Source organism: Engystomops pustulosus, chromosome 3 (genome assembly GCF_040894005.1).
Source record: "Engystomops pustulosus chromosome 3, aEngPut4.maternal, whole genome shotgun sequence".
In the NCBI taxonomy this organism is placed as follows: domain Eukaryota; kingdom Metazoa; phylum Chordata; class Amphibia; order Anura; family Leptodactylidae; genus Engystomops; species Engystomops pustulosus.
Genome location: NC_092413.1, coordinates 121,245,243 through 121,263,807, shown reverse-complemented (window position 1 = coordinate 121,263,807; position 18,565 = coordinate 121,245,243). Strand labels below are relative to the sequence as shown.

At 41.4% G+C, this 18,565-nt stretch overlaps 1 long non-coding RNA gene across 2 annotated transcripts in view; it reads right to left on the bottom strand.

Moving 5' to 3' along the window:
* LOC140120546 (uncharacterized) overlaps window positions 1-18,318 on the bottom strand; it is a 94,500-nt gene extending 76,182 nt beyond the window's left edge. For both annotated transcript variants that reach the window (XR_011853860.1, XR_011853862.1), the window contains exon 1: window positions 18,257-18,318. This is a non-coding gene — a long non-coding RNA (uncharacterized lncRNA). The remainder of the gene's footprint in view (window positions 1-18,256) is intronic.
* Between the last annotated feature and the right edge of the window lie 247 nt (window positions 18,319-18,565).

Genomic DNA, 18,565 nt, shown 5'->3' with positions numbered 1-18,565 from the left:
CTTGCGGCACAATTCTAAATGTTAAATTCCGTGGTTTGTCCGAATCCGTCAGGTTGTCCGATGTCCCGCCACCTCGATTCCTGTCGCCTGCAAAATGGAAATCGCCGGGAAACCTGACAAAAATGCGTCCGATGGACCCTTAGTAAATGTGCCCCATTATGTTCATCAACAACTGGGGAAAGACTGAACCAAAAGTGTGTAAATAGCTCAGTGGTTGAGGGAGTGTCTGAGGGAGTGTCTTAGTTTGAGGAATGTTTTTTGCTGTAGGAGCTGGGGGTCTCATACATCCACATCTCTTCATCAACAAATAGTTTCTTCCTTGAGTTCTTCATTAAAATCTGCCAGAAATTTTCATGCACAGGTAAAGCAGTTCCTTAAAACAGAAAACATAGATAGTCTAGAGTCCTGATCTAAACCTGAAGGAAAATCTCTGGGAAATCCTTAGGCACAAAGTTATGGCCAAGAACCCCACAAGAGTCACAGAACTTTGGAAGATACTGGAAGATTGGATAAAAATCCCACCAGAGCAGGGTGAGAGACTATTGATGCTCTGTGGCCGCAGATGTGCTGAAGTCATTCAAAGCAAAGGCCTGTACACTTGGTTTTAACCTTCAGAAAATGTAATTAGAATCTTTCTCTGTGCTACATTCATTGGTGTTTATTATGATCATTATATTTGTTGAAAATAAAGGTTTTATGTCGATATACTTTGTTTTGACCATTTTATTAATATATACAGGCGGTCCCCTACTTAAGGAGACTCGACTTACAGATGGACCTCTCTACCCAGCGTGACCTCTGGTGAAGCTCTCTGGATGTTTTTCTTTAGTCTCAGGCTGCAATGATCAGCTGTAAAGTGTCTGTAATGAAGCTTTATTGATAATCCTTGGCCCAATTCCAGCAAAAATTTTTGAAATTCCAATTGTCACTGGGGCAAAAACGAATTTTTGTTTAGATCTATGATTATAAAATATACAGTTTCAACTTGCATACAAATTCAACTTTAGAACAAACCTAAGGAACTTATCTTGTACGTAACCCGGGGAATGCCTGTATGCATATAAATACACAAAATCATGTGCAAATAGTTGGTCCACTTAAAGACTCAGCAAAAACTATTTGACTGCATTTAACCACTTAAGGACCAGGCCCTTTTTCATTTTTGCGTCTTTGTTTTTCATTCTCCACCTTCAAAAATCTATAATTTTTTATTTTTCTGTGTACAGAGCTGTGTGATGGCTTGTTTTCTGCGCAACAAATTGCACTTCATAGTGACGGTATTTAATATTCTATGCCTTATACTGGGAAGCGGGGAAAAAATTCTGAATGCAGTGAAAATTATGAAAAAACACATTTGCGCCGTTTCTTTTGGGCTTGGATTTTACGACTTTCAGTGTGCGCCCTAAATGACATGTCTACTTCATTCATTTTCAAAAATTAAAACCTCCTGTACAAAAAAAGGATTTTTCTTTTTGCCGTCTTCTTGAGCTAATAACTTTTTCATACTTTGGTGTACAGAGCTGTGGGTTGTGTAATTTTTATCCAACTTTTGATGGCGTTTTCAATGCTTTTATTTTTAGGATTGTTTGAACTTTCAATCACTTTTTATTGAATTTTTTATATTTTTAAAAATGGCAAAAAAATGCCGCGGCTTTGGGCGCTATTTTCCGTTACGGGGTTAAGCGCAGTGAAAGAACGTTCTTATATTTTGATATTGGGCTGATAACGGATGTGGTGATACCTAATGTGTTTATTATTTTTACTGTTTATTTATATTTATATGACTTCTAGGGAAAGGGGGGTGATTGGAATTTTGATTTTTTATATGATTTTTTATTGTTTCCTTTTTTTATTTTTTACTATTTTTCAGACTCCCCAGGGTACTTTAACCTTTGGTTCTCTGGTTGATCACGGGGAGCTGCGATCGGAGCCAAGATGGAGGCGCCCATGCGCCGCCGGCACACTAATGCTGCCAGCAGCTTTGCCGGCGGGCGAAGCACTGATCACGGGTGTTAGCGATGGGTGTATGCTTAATTTGAGCCCTCTTCATACTCCCCCATGCGCAATAAAATGTACATGTATGTCTTATTGCGCTATGGGGTTAAAGGGATGGGTTGTTAATTTTCAGTTGTACTTATTTTAACCAGATAACAAAACATTTTACTTTTTAAATTCTAATCTGCTTTTATTTTCTCATTGTAGGTGTTTTGATTTATTTTTTGTTCATTATAATGAGGGTTTCCATTCTGAATATGCTCAGAATATGCCTTTAGTGATCTTCTTTACATGTGCATATTTCCTCCAAAATGTACAACTTTTCCACTAGCAAAGTTAGATGTGCAATAATTTTACGGTGTTGCATCAGATATATCATTTAAATTCAGGTGTGGATGTATAACAAAGTTGCAATTGTGGTCCAAATCGCAGAAAAATGGGGCAGTTGTGGTTGAAATAAACTCCAGTCCTGAGCAGGCATAAGCAAAAGTTTAGAAAAACCAAAAAAAAGCACATATGACCTGACTAAAGATAAATGACCCCCATTCAGGTCTAAGGAGAGTTTTTTAGGTACACACTGTTAAGATAGGGATATTTCACATTGGGCGGATGTATCTTATACTTGCAATTTCTGCCTGCATATATTTTTTTTGTTGTTGTTTAGCTCTTTGTTGATGCTCTTGCACAAATATTTGTGACATTTTTGAAATCTTTGGCAAACACTTTCCTACCCCTGGTGGGAACTGGAGTGTTTTTGCACATTTTTTTGTGATTTTTTAGGCAGTGCAAATGCAAAAGGGAAAGAAAAAAATTGTGACTAAAAAGATACATCTGCCCCATCATCTATTGTCAGTTTATATATTATGTATATATGTATACATTAGGTATTATCTTTTGTTGTAATCCTGTATGTATTATAAATGAGGCAATTACTGTATTAAAAAGCCAATTCTCTATCTTGGCTTAGTGGGCAGACTGCAAATCGGAGGATATTCTACTTTTTAATATATTAAAATAGTGACATTGAAAGAAAAAAAAATCTTATAAATGAATCATACATTAACCGGTTCAGGACCGGGCCCTTTCCTGTTTTTTCATTTTCATTTTTTACCCCACCTTCAAAAATCTATAACTTTTTTTATTTTTACAAGTAAAGAGCTATCTGACAGCTTGTTTTCTGCATAACAAATTGCACTTCATAGTTGTGGCATTGAATATTCCATGCCGTGTACTGGGAAGTGGGAAAAAAAATTCCAAATGCAGTGAAAATGGTGAAAAAACGCATTTGCGCCGTTTTCTTAAGGGCTTGGATTTTATGGCTTTCACTTCACGTCCCAAATGACATGTCTACTTTATTCTTTGGGTCAATTTGATTACTCAGATACCAAATTAGTATAGGTTTTATTATTTTTTCATACATTTACAAAAATTAAAACCTCCTAAAAAAATAGTTTTTTAAAATTTTTGTTGTCTTCTTGCGCTAATAACTTTTTCATACGGAGCTTTGGGTGCTGTCATTTTTTGTGACTTTTGATGATGTTTTCAATGGTATTATTTTTAGGACTTTAGCAGCTTTTGAACACTTTTTATAGAATTTTTTATTTTTTTAAATGGCAAAAAAGTGCCATTTTTGAATTTGGGCGCTATTTTCCGTTACGTGGTTAAGCGCAGTGAACCGGCATTTTCAGATGCGGTGATACCTAATGTGTTTATGATTTTTACTTTTTATTTAGATTTATATCAGTTCTAGGGAAAGGGGGGTGATTTGAATTTTTAGGTTTTTTTATTATATATTTTTTTTACCTTTTTTTTATTATTACTTTTACTATTTTTCAGACTCCCTAGGGTACTTTGACCCTAGGTTGTCTGATCGATCCTACCATATACTGCCATACTACAGTATGGCAGTATATGTGGATTTTGCTCCTCATTCATTACAATGTGCTGATAGCACATTGTAATGAATGGGTTAAAACGAAGTAGCCTCGGGTCTTCAGAACACCCGAGGCTACCATGGCGACGGATCGCCCCTCCCTGATGACGTCATAGGGAGCGACGATCCTCAGAAAGAAAACACCCGGGTGTTACCGGTAAGCCTTTTCTGCAATATGCGCGCTGTCCTGACACCTCCTCTTGGTCTGATCTACATAACACAAAAAAATGGAAAACCTATTGACTCAAGCCAAGGATGGGAAATGCATTGGTAACAGCCTTCCTAGTATATAATCAGCAAGCACATGTTCCCCTGTATATAGCCAACCAGTGGCGGAACTAGGGACAAAATTCCTAATGGGCCCCCCCCCAATTATACCTAAAAAAAACCCTCAAAACCCTTCCTGCTAACCGACATTTCAGTGATTACATATTCTGCCCCCCACAATTAATTATTTAATATTCTCTCCCCCCCCCACAATGAATTATTTAATATTCCCCCCCAAAATGAATTATTTCCTATTCTGTCCCCCCGCCACAATGAATAATTACATATTCTGTCCCCCCGCCACAATGAATAATTACATATTCTGCCCCCCCACAATGAATTATTACATATTCTGCCCCCCCCCACAATGAATTATTTAATATTCTCTCCCCCCACAATGAATTATTAAATATTCCGTCCCTCCACAATGAATTATTACATATTCTACCCCCACAATGAATTATTACATATTCTACTCCCCCCACAATGGATTTTTACATATTCCCCCCCCCACACACAATTAATTTTTACATCAAATTAATTATTATATACAATAAGCCCCTTTTACAACTGATTAAAAAAAAAACCCTGTACACTCACCTCTGGCAGCAGGTCCCGCGTCTTCGTTCTTCAGCCCGCGGCCAGACAGGAAGAGGTGCACGACAGCGTGATGACGTCATCACGCGGCCGCGCATCCTAGTTCATGGAGCAATGTGCGCCGGGGTGGTTTTCCGGCCACATCGCTCCAGTAATAGTGCTCGACCGGCCGGAAACGGCCACATCGAGCACTATAAAGTGACGGGCAGTAGCTCCCTGTCCGGACGACCGGAGGCCCCTGTCCGACTGCCAGTGGCGTACCGACCGTTGTCGTAATTGATACGGTCGCCCGGGCCCCCCCGTCCGATGGGCCCGGTCTCAATGGCGACCGCTGTGACCGCGGTCGGTACGCCACTGTAGCCAACCCCCCTGTCCCCTTGTATATAGCCATGAGTCCCCTTGTATATAGCCAGTGCTTGCCCCTTGTATATAGCTAGCAGCCCCTTGTATATAGTCAGTGCTATATATATATATATATATATATATAATTAAACCTTTCTGATGCCCCCTGCAGGTCCTCTTCTTTTTTTTTATATTCTATAAATGATAACAATTACAAGTAATATCAGATACATAATAACCGTACATCACAAATGCACTTGTCAATAAAGTGACTACCCTTTTTAGTACCATCACCTTACACATTAAACCATTTACTTATCCCACTCTTCCCACCCCACCCAACCCTGGCCGAGTATGCTATAAAAAAAAAAAAGGGGGGGGGGTTTTGTTAATGGGACCCTACCGCCCCTGAGAACAGCCCTCCTCAGACCTTAGCACTCCTTCTATATTTCAGATTCTTTACCATCGATTCTAATAGCAGATTCGTACCTTCTAACTTTTTCCACTAGGTTCCGCCATTTATTTACCTCCGTTTTTTTCACCCTGTTCCATTCTTTAATGATAATCAAATGGCCCAGGAATAGCAATTTTGCTACTAAACTTTTCCGACTTTTAGTAGTGGATAATTCAGAGACATATCCCTGGATTCCCAGTATAGGTTCAAAGCCAAGGATGGGAAATGCATTGGTTACAGCCTCCCCAGTATATAATCAGCAAGCACATGTTCCCCAGTATATAGCCAGCCCATGCCACCTAGTATATAGCCAGCCCCCTGTCCCCTAGTATATAGCCACGAGTCCCCTTGTATATAGCCAGTGCCTGCCCCTTGTATATAGCTAGCATCCCCCTTGTATATAGCCAGTGCTATATATATAATTATACCTTTCCGATGCCCCCCGCCGGTCCTCTTCTGTCTTCAGTTCCAGCTCAGGCTCCGTCTTTTGGCTCCCCGCGCGGTTCCGGCGCATGCACCATGACATCACCATTCACCATGCGGCTGACGTCATGGTGTGTTCCACGGGACTGCGCAGGGAGCTGAAGATGGAGCCGGAGCTGGTGCTGAAGACAGAAGAGGACCTGTGGGGGGCATTAGAAATGTGAGTACAGAGGGTTTTTCTTCAAGTATAAGCTGAGTTAGGGTATTTAAGCACATTTTTGGTGCTGACAAAGTACTGAATGATGACAAGGGCATTTTTAAAATCTGAACAACATAGGCTATGGGATCCTGTCATCAGCCAAAAATTACATTTCTGGTGACAGGTAATTTAAAAAGTTAAAATCATTTTAAGTCAGAAAGCCTCCATTATCTCCAATCATTTACATTCTTACATATGGCGCTCTACTCCTGCAAAGGAGTTATATTTGCATTTTTTGTTTCTTTATTTTCATAGTTTTTACAATATACAGTAATGGATATTATATGTCACAGAGCTTCATATGAAGTATTTATACAGATTTTTAATAAACAGATATCCTATCGGAATAAAATATTTTTGACTGCTGAAATTTTTCTTGTTTCCCATTTTCCATTTATGTCATACATTTACCACTAGTTATAAGATTATATCTTAACTATTCCTAGTTCTCATTGTGGAGATATTGAATCATAATTTTTCCGGTCTGCCCACTTTTCAGCAAATGAGGTTCTATAACCTTTAATGGTTGCGATGAGAAATTCTGTTTTATAGTTATTATGAACAACATTCATTATCTCATGAATGGATGTAGAGAAGATGAGTTCTATTTCATTGCAATCAGATTTGTGGTCAAGTGTGATACAATTGTAAGATGTGGGAGAGGAATGTCTTCTTGACCTTAAGATAACAAACATACGTGGGTCCTACGGTATGGGGTATGGAGATAATTGTTTTAAGTTGTGTGTGGACTACGTCCCAAAGATCTTTGACCAGTTTACATTTAAACCAAATATGTAATAAAGTTTCTATATTACTATTGCATCTCCAACAGAGGTTTGATGTTATATTTGTATTTTAAGCTGTGACAATTTAATATCTTGTGTTCATTTGTGTTTGTGTAGTTTCTGTAGCATTTTTGAAGTTTGACTAAAAGCATTCATAGATTTATCTACCCAGAGATTACTGCACAATATATGGATGACATGATAAAAATGGATTTGTGAAGAAAATGTGTTAAAAAGTGGGGATGGTCACAAAATGTCTTTTGTGAATGATCTCTTTTGTATATTAATGCATTTGATAAAGTTTTTAAGTCCATTTCCTTTACTTTATGACCTACTCTCCCAATTCAATGTAAGGATAATGTGAGAGATATGTTTAGCTAGTATAAAATCGAAACAAGGAATTGAGTTCTGTAACACATGAGTAATCCCACTGTGAAAATACTGTAGTTCCTCAGTTATTCTAGCTGAGCCTATCTCAGCTTTAGAATACCATAGCTTCCTGGTCAGAAAATTGCTGTGTTCATGAAACCCCTGTTTGACCTTGCCTTTAGGCTTTTCAAAGTATTTGTCATGTTTAGTTGACATTTTTACAGACTTTACAGAAATAAAAATGTCTTACCATAATTATAAAATAAATTTTATATAATATGAAATTTCATATGTGCTGAAATAGGGATTTATGTGTCACAAAGTTATATAACTTATACTGTATATTACATTTTTTGTTAAGATAAATAAGATCATAAAGTACAGATAATTTCTGCTCAAAACTTAGTGCACTGTATATATATCAACACCCTAGATCCTATTAATAGCAAGGGAGGAAAGGTTCTCATTAAACATGTGTTTGGTATAAACAGATGAAAATTGAAAACATTTCCACAGTGCATGAAATCCTTATACAGACCATACGCAGTGATGTTATTTTATTTAATGATCTGAAATGTATTAAAATTGTTTCTATAAGTACATTTTGTGAACATATTTTAGGGTGTGTAACATCTGTAGAATTGTATCTTTATATTAAGTTTGCTGTGATGCGCCATTAGCTTTGATGGGCCACTAAGCTACACAGATGGCTCAGTACATAGCAAATTAACAATCGAAGCTAAAAAATAACAGACAGTATAAGATTACAGAATAAAGAGCAGGGGGGTTGTCTGATTTACAGGTGTAATGAGTTACAAATTTGGAATATGCAAAGGTTCCAGCAAGTGTAGAAGTAGATTGCATAGTGGGAGGTATCCGCAAAATGTAAAAGATATATTGAGTAGAGAGGTTGTAGACTGACTTATGTGTCATCCACAAGTACAAAGTAATTTACCAGATAAGAATAATTATAAATAACATTGTATATCTTGTATTGTAATAAAAAATATTTTAAACATTTTGAGGAAAAAAGAATAATTATAGATAATAATTGCACTGCAAGACCAGATACATCATTAGGACTGAAACCATTTTAAAATTGTGCACTGTAATTTATAACTCTTTAACCTGTGGAGGGACATAACCTACAGAGTTTATGAGGATCACACAAACCTTATTGACTTTGAGTCCTAGGGAAAATATTATGATTGGGAAAGTCTGCCTCATTTTATGTTATAACCATAGCTCTGTGGATATGAGACCTTTAGCTGTCTTTAGTGAATCCAATAAAGGCAGCTCTAGGTAGCAATATTTCTTGTTTTTTACATTAGGTCAGTGACCCTGCACAATTAGGCCATGAGACATTCACAGAAACTTATACTTTTATAAATTTGTGTAAATAATGGTTTTTCCCATCAACTGTAAGTTTGTGTTGGAATGTAAAGACATTGCTCTAGTCAATTAAGTTTTTGTCCATAATAAGATAGTGTGTCTGAGGTCTTATTTTTCTCATCAAAAGAAAATCACACAGAAACAACTAAAGTAAATAAAGAACCCTTCCAATCCACTCCCACTTCCTGGATTACTTGGAGCAAGGCTGCACAACTTTTATTGGTTCAGTATTCAACCATTATTGCACTAGAAACCAGCACCCTAAAAGCACCCACTTTCACAAAACATCACACAAATTCCATCAGGAATTATAAATACCCCAGTACAGCACTTAAAGGACATCTACCACCAGATTACTGGTGGTAGAGTATTCTAAATAGGCTGCTCCTTATGTCTAGGGGATGGGGGGACCATGATTTACATATATTTAGGTGTTTTTATTGCTGAAATAATAGCTTTGTAAAAGTGCCGGAGGCTTCCCGGACTTTAATTTATGCATGCCCCCCACTGCCAACCTCCTCCTGCCACCGGCTGGGGAACTAGGCTCCAGCTGGTGACATCAGAGGGCCAGGGCATACCATGTACCTCTGTTCCTATGCATCGAGGAAATGAAACTGTTTGTGCATAAATGAAAGTCTGGGGAAGCCAAGAGGTGTGAGGAAAAAATACCATAGAACTACTTCTGGTATCGGGTAGCAAATTCTAGGTAAGCAAAACGAGCATTTCTCTCCTTACCTCCCGACCAGGTATCATATATTACTCCAATTTCAATAAGATATTTTCTCCAATTAGTCTATTTGGTCATCTCATGTACTCTCAGTAAGTTATTTGGTCATATTATGTTCATTATGTGTTCATTATGTGTTCATTATGTGTTCACTATTAGAGATGAGCGAGCACTAAAATGCTCGGGTACTTTTCCCGATGCTCGAGTGCTCGTCTCGAATAACGAGCCCCATTGAAGTCAATGGGAGACTCGAGCATTTTTCAAGGGGACCAAGGCTCTGCACAGGGAAGCTTGGCCAAACACCTGGGAACCTCAGAAAAGGATGGAAACACCACGGAAATGGACAGGAAACAGCAGGGGCAGCATGCATGGATGCCTCTGAGGCTGCTTAATCGCACCATTATGCCAAAATTATGGGCAACAGCATGGCCATGACAGAGTGACCGAATGAGGCTAGATAGCATCTAAAACATGCAATAATTGACCCTGACACTATAGGGGATGGCATGCAGAGGCAGCGGCAGCAGCGGCAGGCTAGAGAGTGTCATGGCGACATACCCTAAATGGACTCAGGCTTCACCAAAGGAGGTGAGCAAGAAGCGCTGAAATGATTTCCTATGTGAACAAAAGGTTAACGGTATATTTAGTCGATAACACAGCATGGTGGCGACATAGTGACCAAGTTCCATAACGTATCTGGTGAAACACCCGAAAAATGAGCCTGACACAGCTCTTTTGATAAGGGGACGACATGTGGAGGCAGCCATGGAGACGACTTCCATGATTAAGAGCGACAGTATGGGGCATTCATATTGCGCTGCTATGATTGCAACTTCAGGTCTCCAGCATGGCAGCGACAGATGGGCCGAGTTCCACTATGTATCTGGTGAAACATCTGAAAATTCTGCCTGACACAGCTCGTTTGATAAGGGAATGATGTGCTGCATATCCTCTCGTGCTCCAGCGTCTGGGGTATAGAGAGTTGAAATGAGACATTGGTGGACGCTGTGGAGGATCGTGGAGGCAAAATGGACAGGAAACAGCAGTGGCAGCATGCATGGATGCCTCTGAGGCTGCCTAATCTTGGGATGGAGCTGGCGGTCCACTGCCAGGCGAGATTTCGCCTGTCCAAGCCCCTGTCTCTCGGCTCCTCCCCACCCAAAATGGGCCTGGGGGCCAGAAGCATTTACTTTGAAAAAATTATAATTTTCAAAGCAGGCCGGGTCGTTTGAATATTTCACCTAGGAATAATGGAATAGCATTGTGGTTCTATTTTTAATTGTTTTTACGGAAATGGTTCCATGATTAAGAGCGACAGTATGGGGCATCCATATTGCGCTGCTATGATTGCAACTTCAGGTCTCCAGCATGGCGGCGACAGATGGGCCGAGTTCCACTATGTATCTGGTGAAACACCTGACAATTCTGCCTGACACAGTTCGTTTGATAAGGGGACAATGTATGGAGGCAGTGAACTAGTAGTAGATGAAAGGTGCTGCAGTTAAAACTATGTTAGTTGGATCTTGGGATGGAGCTGGTGCTCCGCTGCCAGGCGAGCTTTCGCCTATCCAAGCCCCAGTCTCTCGGCTACTCCCCAAACAGCACTTCTAAGAACCTTTTGTATAAGATCAAGTGTAGTAGCGTTCTTATAAGTTTGGGATATGGCGGGTGAGGGTAATGTAAACAGATGCGCAAGAAGCGCTGAAATAATATCGGTAAATGATAAAAGTTTGCCAGTATATTTTGTGGATTACACAGCAGGGTGGCGACAAAGTTAACAAGTTTGATGTGGAAGCCATGAAAACAACCCAAAATTCTGCCTGACAGCTCGTTTGATAAGGGGACCATGTATGGAGGCAGTGAACTAGTAGTAGATTAAAGGTGCTACAGTTAAAACTATGTTAGTTGGATCTTGAGATGGATCTGGTGCTCCGCTGCCAGGCGAGCTTTCGCCAATCCAAGCCCCTGTCTCTAGGCTACTCCCCAAACAGCACTTCTAAGAACCTTTTGTATAAGATCAAGTGTAGTAGCGTTCTTATAAGTTTGGGTTATGGCGGGTGAGGGGAATGTAAACAGATGTGCAAGAAGCGCTGAAATAATATCGGTAAATGATAAAAGTTTGCCAGTATATTTTGTGGATTACACAGCAGGGTGGCGACAAAGTTAACAAGTTTGATGTGGAATCCATGAAAACAACCCAAAATTCTGCCTGACACAGTTCGTTTGAAAAGGAGACCATGTATGGAGGCAGCTATATGGACGACTTTTGGAGGCAGCTATGGCGATGACGTGTGGAGGTAGCAATGGAGACAACGTGTGGAGCCAGCTAAAAAAACGACATGTGGAGGCTGCTATGGAGACAATTTAATTTGGATAGTGCCTGTATGTGGCAGTCCAAAAAAGTTTTCAAACCAGAGGAGCAGGTAGGTGGTCCTCCAGAAAAATTAATTAAATTGAGTGCCTGTATGTGGCAGTCCAAAAAAGTTTTCAAACCAGAGGAGCAGGTAGGTGGTCCTCCAGAAAAATTAAATAGATTGAGTGCCTGTATGTGGCACTCCCAAAAATTGCTTAAAACAGAGGACCGGGTAGGTGGCCCTCCAGAAAAATTAAATACATAGAGTACTATAGCTAGAGCCAGTTGGCCCTGGCAAAAAATAGCCAGTTTCCTCTGCTTTAGTGTACAAAGAGGAGGAGAAGGAGGACAATGAGGAGGAGGAGTGCATACATTATTCAGGTTGAGCTTCTTTCACCTGGTGGAGAATGAAAATGCGGAGAAATCCAGGCTTTATTCATCTTGATAAGCGTCAGCCTGTCAGCGCTGTCAGTCGACAGGTGTGTATCGCTTATCGGTGATGATGCCACCAGCTTCACTGAAAACCCGCTCGGACAACACGCTAGCGGCAGGGCAGGCAAGAACCTCCAAGGCGTACAGCGCCAGTTCGTGCCACATGTCCAGCTTTGAAACCCAGTAGTTGTAGGGAGCTGTGTGATCATTTAGGACGATGGTATGGTCAGCTACGTACTCCCTCATCATCTTTCTGTAAAGATCAGCCCTACTCTGCCGAGACTGGGGACAGGTGACAGTGTCTTGCTGGGGTGACATAAAACTGGCAAAGGCCTTGTAAAGCGTACCCCTGCCAGTGCTGGAAAAGCTGCCTGCTCGCCTACTCTCCCTCGCTACTTGTCCCGCAGAAGTACGCCCTCTGCCGCTAGCGCTGTCAGAAGGGAAATACTGTTTCAGCTTGTGCACCAGGGCCTGCTGGTATTCATGCATTCTCACACTCCTTTCCTCTCCAGGGATGAGAGTGGAAAGATTTTGCTTGTACCGTGGGTCCAGGAAAGTGAATACCCAGTAATCGGTGCTGGAATAAATTATTTGAACGCGAGGGTCACGGGATAGGCAGCCTAGCATGAAATCTGCCATATGCGCCAGAGTCCCAACGCGCAAGAATTCACTCCCCTCACTGGCCTGACTGCCCATTTCAACTCCTCCAACTCCTCTTCTTCTGCCCATACACGCTCCTCTTCCTCCTCATCCTCCTCCACCTCCTCCGATATGCGCTGAGAAACAGACCTAAGGGTGCTTTGGCTATCAACAAGGGAATCTTCTTCCCCCGTCTCTTGTGACGAACGCAAAGCTTCCGACTTCATGCTGACCAGAGAGTTTTTCAACAGGCCAAGCAGCGGGATGGTGAGGCTGATGATGGCGGCATCGCCACTGACTATCTGTGTTGACTGCTCAAAGTTACTCAGCACCTGACAGATATCAGACATCCACGTCCACTCCTCATTGTAGACTTGAGGAAGCTGACTGACCTGACTACCAGTTCTGGTGGAAGTTGACATCTGGCAGTCTGCAATCGCTCTGCGCTGCTGGTAAACTCTGGATAACATGGTTAATGTTGAATTCCACCTCGTGGGCACGTCGCACAACAGTCGGTGAGCGGGCAGTTGGAGGCGGCGCTGCGCTGCCCTGAGAGTGGCAGCATCTGTGCTGGACTTCCTGAAATGCGCACAGATGCGGCGCACCTGCGTGAGAAAATCAGACAGATTGGGGTATGTCTTGAGGAAACGCTGAACTATGAGATTTAACACATGGGCCAGGCATGGCACATGTGTCAGTCTGCCGAGTTGCAGAGCCGCCACCAGGTTACGGCCGTTGTCACACATAACCATGCCTGGCTTCAGGTTCAGCGGTGCCAGCCACAGATCGGTCTGCGCTGTGATGCCCTGTAATAGCTCTTGGGCGGTGTGCCTTTTATCGCCTAGGCTCAGCAGTTTGAGCACTGCCTGCTGTCGCTTAGCGACGGCACTGCTGCTGTGCCTAGAGCTACCGACTGATGGCGCCATGCCCACGGATGGTAATTCGGAGGAGGTGGAGGAGGGGTGGGAGGAGGAGGAGGCATAGTAGGCCTTTGAGACCTGGACCGAGGTAGGCCCCGCAATCCTCGGCGTCGGCAGTATATGACCAGCCCCAGGGTCAGACTCAGTCCCAGCCTACACCAAGTTAACCCAATGTGCCGTCAGCGATATATAGTGGCCCTGCCCGGCAGCACTCGTCCACGTGTCCGTGGTCAGGTGGACCTTGTAAGAAACGGCGTTGGTCAGGGCACGGATGATGTTCTCTGACACGTGCTTGTGCAGGGCTGGAACGGCACATCGGGAAAAGTAGTGGTGGCTGGGGACCGAATACCGAGGGGCGGCCACCGCCATGAGGTTTCGAAAGGCTTCGGTCTCTACCAGCCTATAGGGCAGCATCTCCAGGCTAAGCAACTTGGAGATGTGGACGTTGAGGGCTTGGGCATGTGGGTGGGTTGCACTATACTTCCTTTTGCGCTCCAGCATCTGGGGTATGGAGAGCTGAACTCTGGTGGTTCTTGTGGAGGATCGTGGAGGCGAAGATGGGGCTTTCGCACGGGAGGTGTTTGGGCCGCGGTCCTGGGCAGGGGGCTGACTAGCAGATGACACAGGGGAAGGAGCAGTGGTGTGCCCGGCCGGAGGTGAACGGGCTTGGTGCCATTGAGTGGGGTGTTTAGCATTCATATGCCTGCGCATACTGGTGGTAGTTAAGCTAGTAGTTGTGGAACCCCTGCTGATCCTGGTTTGGCACAGGTTGCACACCACAGTCCGTCGGTCATCCGGTGTTTCTTTAAAGAAGTGGTTTGTGACTGTGGGAAGGGTCCAGAAAACAGTTCCTCAGAGTATGCCGGTTCAAATGCCAAATTTTGCTGGGAGGTGGCAGACTGGGGGGAAGGAGGCTGAGGTGGAGGAGCTGGAGGAGTGCTGATTTCGGTGACATGGGTGGACTGCGTGGAAGACTTGCTGGTGGACAAATGGCTAGAAGCATTGTCCGCAATCCACAACATCACCTCTTCGCACTGTTCTGGCCTCAACAGTGCTCTACCACGAGTCCCAGTAACTTGAGACCTGATGAACCTAGGGAATGTAGCTCTGCGGCGTTCCCTCATCAGCAGGTGGTGTCTCACCCCACCCAGGACCACAGCCTCTGACCCCTGCAGTAGTTGGACACCCACGTCCACGCCCTTGTCCTCTACCCCTAGCCCTCGGGTTAAACATTTTCCAAATTAAAGTGTAAACTTTAATTTTTTTTTTTTTTTTTAAACAAAACGATGCTATCCTATTGCTATGGCTAGTTTCTAACCTACACTGACAGCACACAACTGGATTTTGTGCTGTGCCTGCTGACTTTGAGTTATAAAAAGAAATAAAGGTAAAAAAAAAATAAATCAGCAGACTCTGCCTAATTCTAATCAAACCCCTAATAAATTGTCCCACTTCGGTGTTTGAGGTGGATATGCATGTCACTAAGAGCTAAACACAAAGGTCGCAAGTCTCCCAGCAAATTCCTCACAATATGGTACTAGCTGCACTACTAATGCCAGCAAGCCCAGCCACAAGCAAACAAAAAAAAGGAAAATATAACGCTATTGTAGGCCTAAGTAAGCCGTTGGGGTTCTCCTATGGCTATTTTCTAGCCTACACTGAAAGCACACTGCTTTGCAAGATGACTTTGAGCTATAAAAAGAAATAAAGGTAAAAAAAAAAAAAATCAGCAGACTCTGCCTAATTCTAATCAAACCCCTAATAAATTGTCCCACTTCGGTGTTTGAGGTGGATATGTGTGTCACTAAGAGCTAAACACAACGGTAGCAAGTCTCCCTGCAAATTACTCACAATATGGTACTAGCTGCACTACTAATGCCAGCAAGCCCAGCCACAAGCAAACAAAAAAAAGGAAAATATAACGCTATTGTAGGCCTAAGTAAGCCGTTGGGGTTCTCCTATGGCTATTTTCTAGCCTACACTGAAAGCACACTGCTTTGCAAGATGACTTTGAGCTATAAAAAGAAATAAAGGTAAAAAAAAAATAAATCAGCAGACTCTGCCTAATTCTAATCAAACCCCTAATAAATTGTCCCACTTCGGTGTTTGAGGTGGATATGCGTGTCACTAAGAGCTAAACACAACGGTTGCAAGTCTCCCAGCAAATTCCTCACAATGTGGTACTAGCTGCACTACTAATGCCAGCAAGCCCAGCCACAAGCAAACAAAAAAAAGGAAAATATAACGCTATTGTAGGCCTAAGTAAGCCGTTGGGGTTCTCCTATAGTTATTTTCTAGCCGACACTGAAAGCACACTGCTTTGCAAGATGACTTTGAGCTATAAAAAGAAATAAAGGTAAAAAAAAAATAAATCAGCAGGCTCTGCCTAATTCTAATCAAACCCCTAATAAATTGTCCCACTTCGGTGTTTAAGGTGGATATGTGTGTCACTAAGAGATAAACACAACGGTAGCAAGTCTCCCTGCAAATTACTCACAATATGATACTAGCTGCACTACTAATGGCAGCAAGCCCAACCATAGGCAAACCAAAAAAAAGTAAAATAAAACGTTATTGTAGCCCTAAGAAGGGCTGTTGGGTTCTTGTAGAATCACTCCTGCCTAACACTATTCTAATAGAACACCCTAACGCTTTCCCTGACCAGCAGCAGCTCTCTCCCTAGCGGCATCCAGACAGAGAATGATACGAGCAGCACGGGCAGAGACTAGTCTATTCCAGGGTCACCTGATCAGGCCAGCCAACCACTGCTATCTACGTGTAAGGGTACCACGTCATGCTGGGTGAAGTGCAGAGTCTCCTGGCTTGTGATTGCGGGAGATGCCATTTTCTCGAGCGGGCAAAGTATTCGTCCGAGCAACAAGCAGTTTCGAGTACGCTAATGCTCGAACGAGCATCAAGCTCGGACGAGTATGTTCGCTCATCTCTATTCACTATATATTTGCTTTGTACCAGAATTTAACACATGTTATATACATGTTCCAAAGTATCTATTATTATTGATTTATTATTTATGTATGTATTGATATATTTATTTTATGGACAGATCTACTTTAATAAATCAATTCAAGTTTTTATACACAATTTCCACCAATGAAATTTTACGATATACAGAATTGTTCTGAAGAACAATTTTACATAGCCTCACAATAATGAGCACACACAAGTATAATATGGTATATATGGTATATATAATAGTATATATTCTTTTACTTCCACTTATTCTCCTATTGACTTATTTATTTATTGTACTAGACCTGATAAAGCACTTTACAAAACACCTTGTCAAATTTTATCCGAATAAAGAAACCCCAGTTTTGAGTACCTGCTCCCCACAAACGTCTGTTTTTTCCATCTGGGGAGTTAAAACCTGTAAGCCACCCCCCTTGCCTACTATTACACACCCTTGATACCCAATACCGGAGTAAAGGTGGAGATGTGAAATCGGTCACTCACCAGTGTTGTGCCTGCATCCAGCACAACCACAGAAGGTGAGTACATATCTTATCCATGTGAGTACTCCCGACCTACCAAGGATAACCTCCCATTAGTTATTTCTCTGTCTGTTTTACCCTTTTTCTTTTCCCAAGCACCATTAGTAAATAAAAAATACAAATAGAGAACCTGACAAAACCAGACAAATATTACTAATGGAGAAACACCAGAGCAGATAAAAATAATAATGAGGATCCCAGATCAGACAACTATAATAATTGAGACCCCAAAGCAGACAATTATATAAATGGAGATTTTAGAGCAGACAATAATAATAATGGAGACCCCCAGAGCAGACAAATTAAACTAATGGAGATACCCCAAAGCAGATAAAAATAATAATAATAAAACTAAAATAATAATAATAATAAATACTAATAATAATATACTAATACTAATAATAATATAATAATAATAATAAAAAAACTAATAATAATAAATAAAATGATAATAAAATAATATTAAAACCCAGATCAGGCATGGAGACCACAGAGCAGATTATTATAATAATGGACACTCTATAGCAGACAAATAATAATGAATACCCAAGATCAGAAAATAATAATAATGGAGACCCGATAGTGGACAATAGAACTAATGAAGCCCACAGAGCAAACAAATGATATTGATATTGATTGGAGATACCCTAAAGTTGATAAAAATAAAAACGGAAACCCTAGAGAAGAAAATAATAATAATGGAGGCCCCAGAACAGGCAAATCAATACTAATGAAGAACACAGAGAAGGTAATAATACCAATGGAGACCCCACAGTGGACATTAGTACTAATGAAAACCTTAGGACAGACATATATAGATATATAAAAGAGGATGCAAAAAAATAAAAAATACTCACTTCGGCTTTGTGTGTCAGACTAGACTTTTCTTCTGTGCTGCTCTTTTCTGGGTCCTGTTGCTGGAGCATAATGTAAAAAAATACTAAATATAAGTTGCAATTACAGCTCACCACACAAAGGTCTTCAAATGGTAAACTACACAGGAGAGGGGAAGCAAGCTGGGTCGGTTCTGGTGTGATGAATAAAAACAAAACAAAACAAAGGGATTTCCCTAGTACTTGAAGATGAATACAATCCAAAAGTCTTTAATATTCCATTAAAAATGTATAACAAACATGAGATGCATGTTAAGGGGCCAATATGCTCCT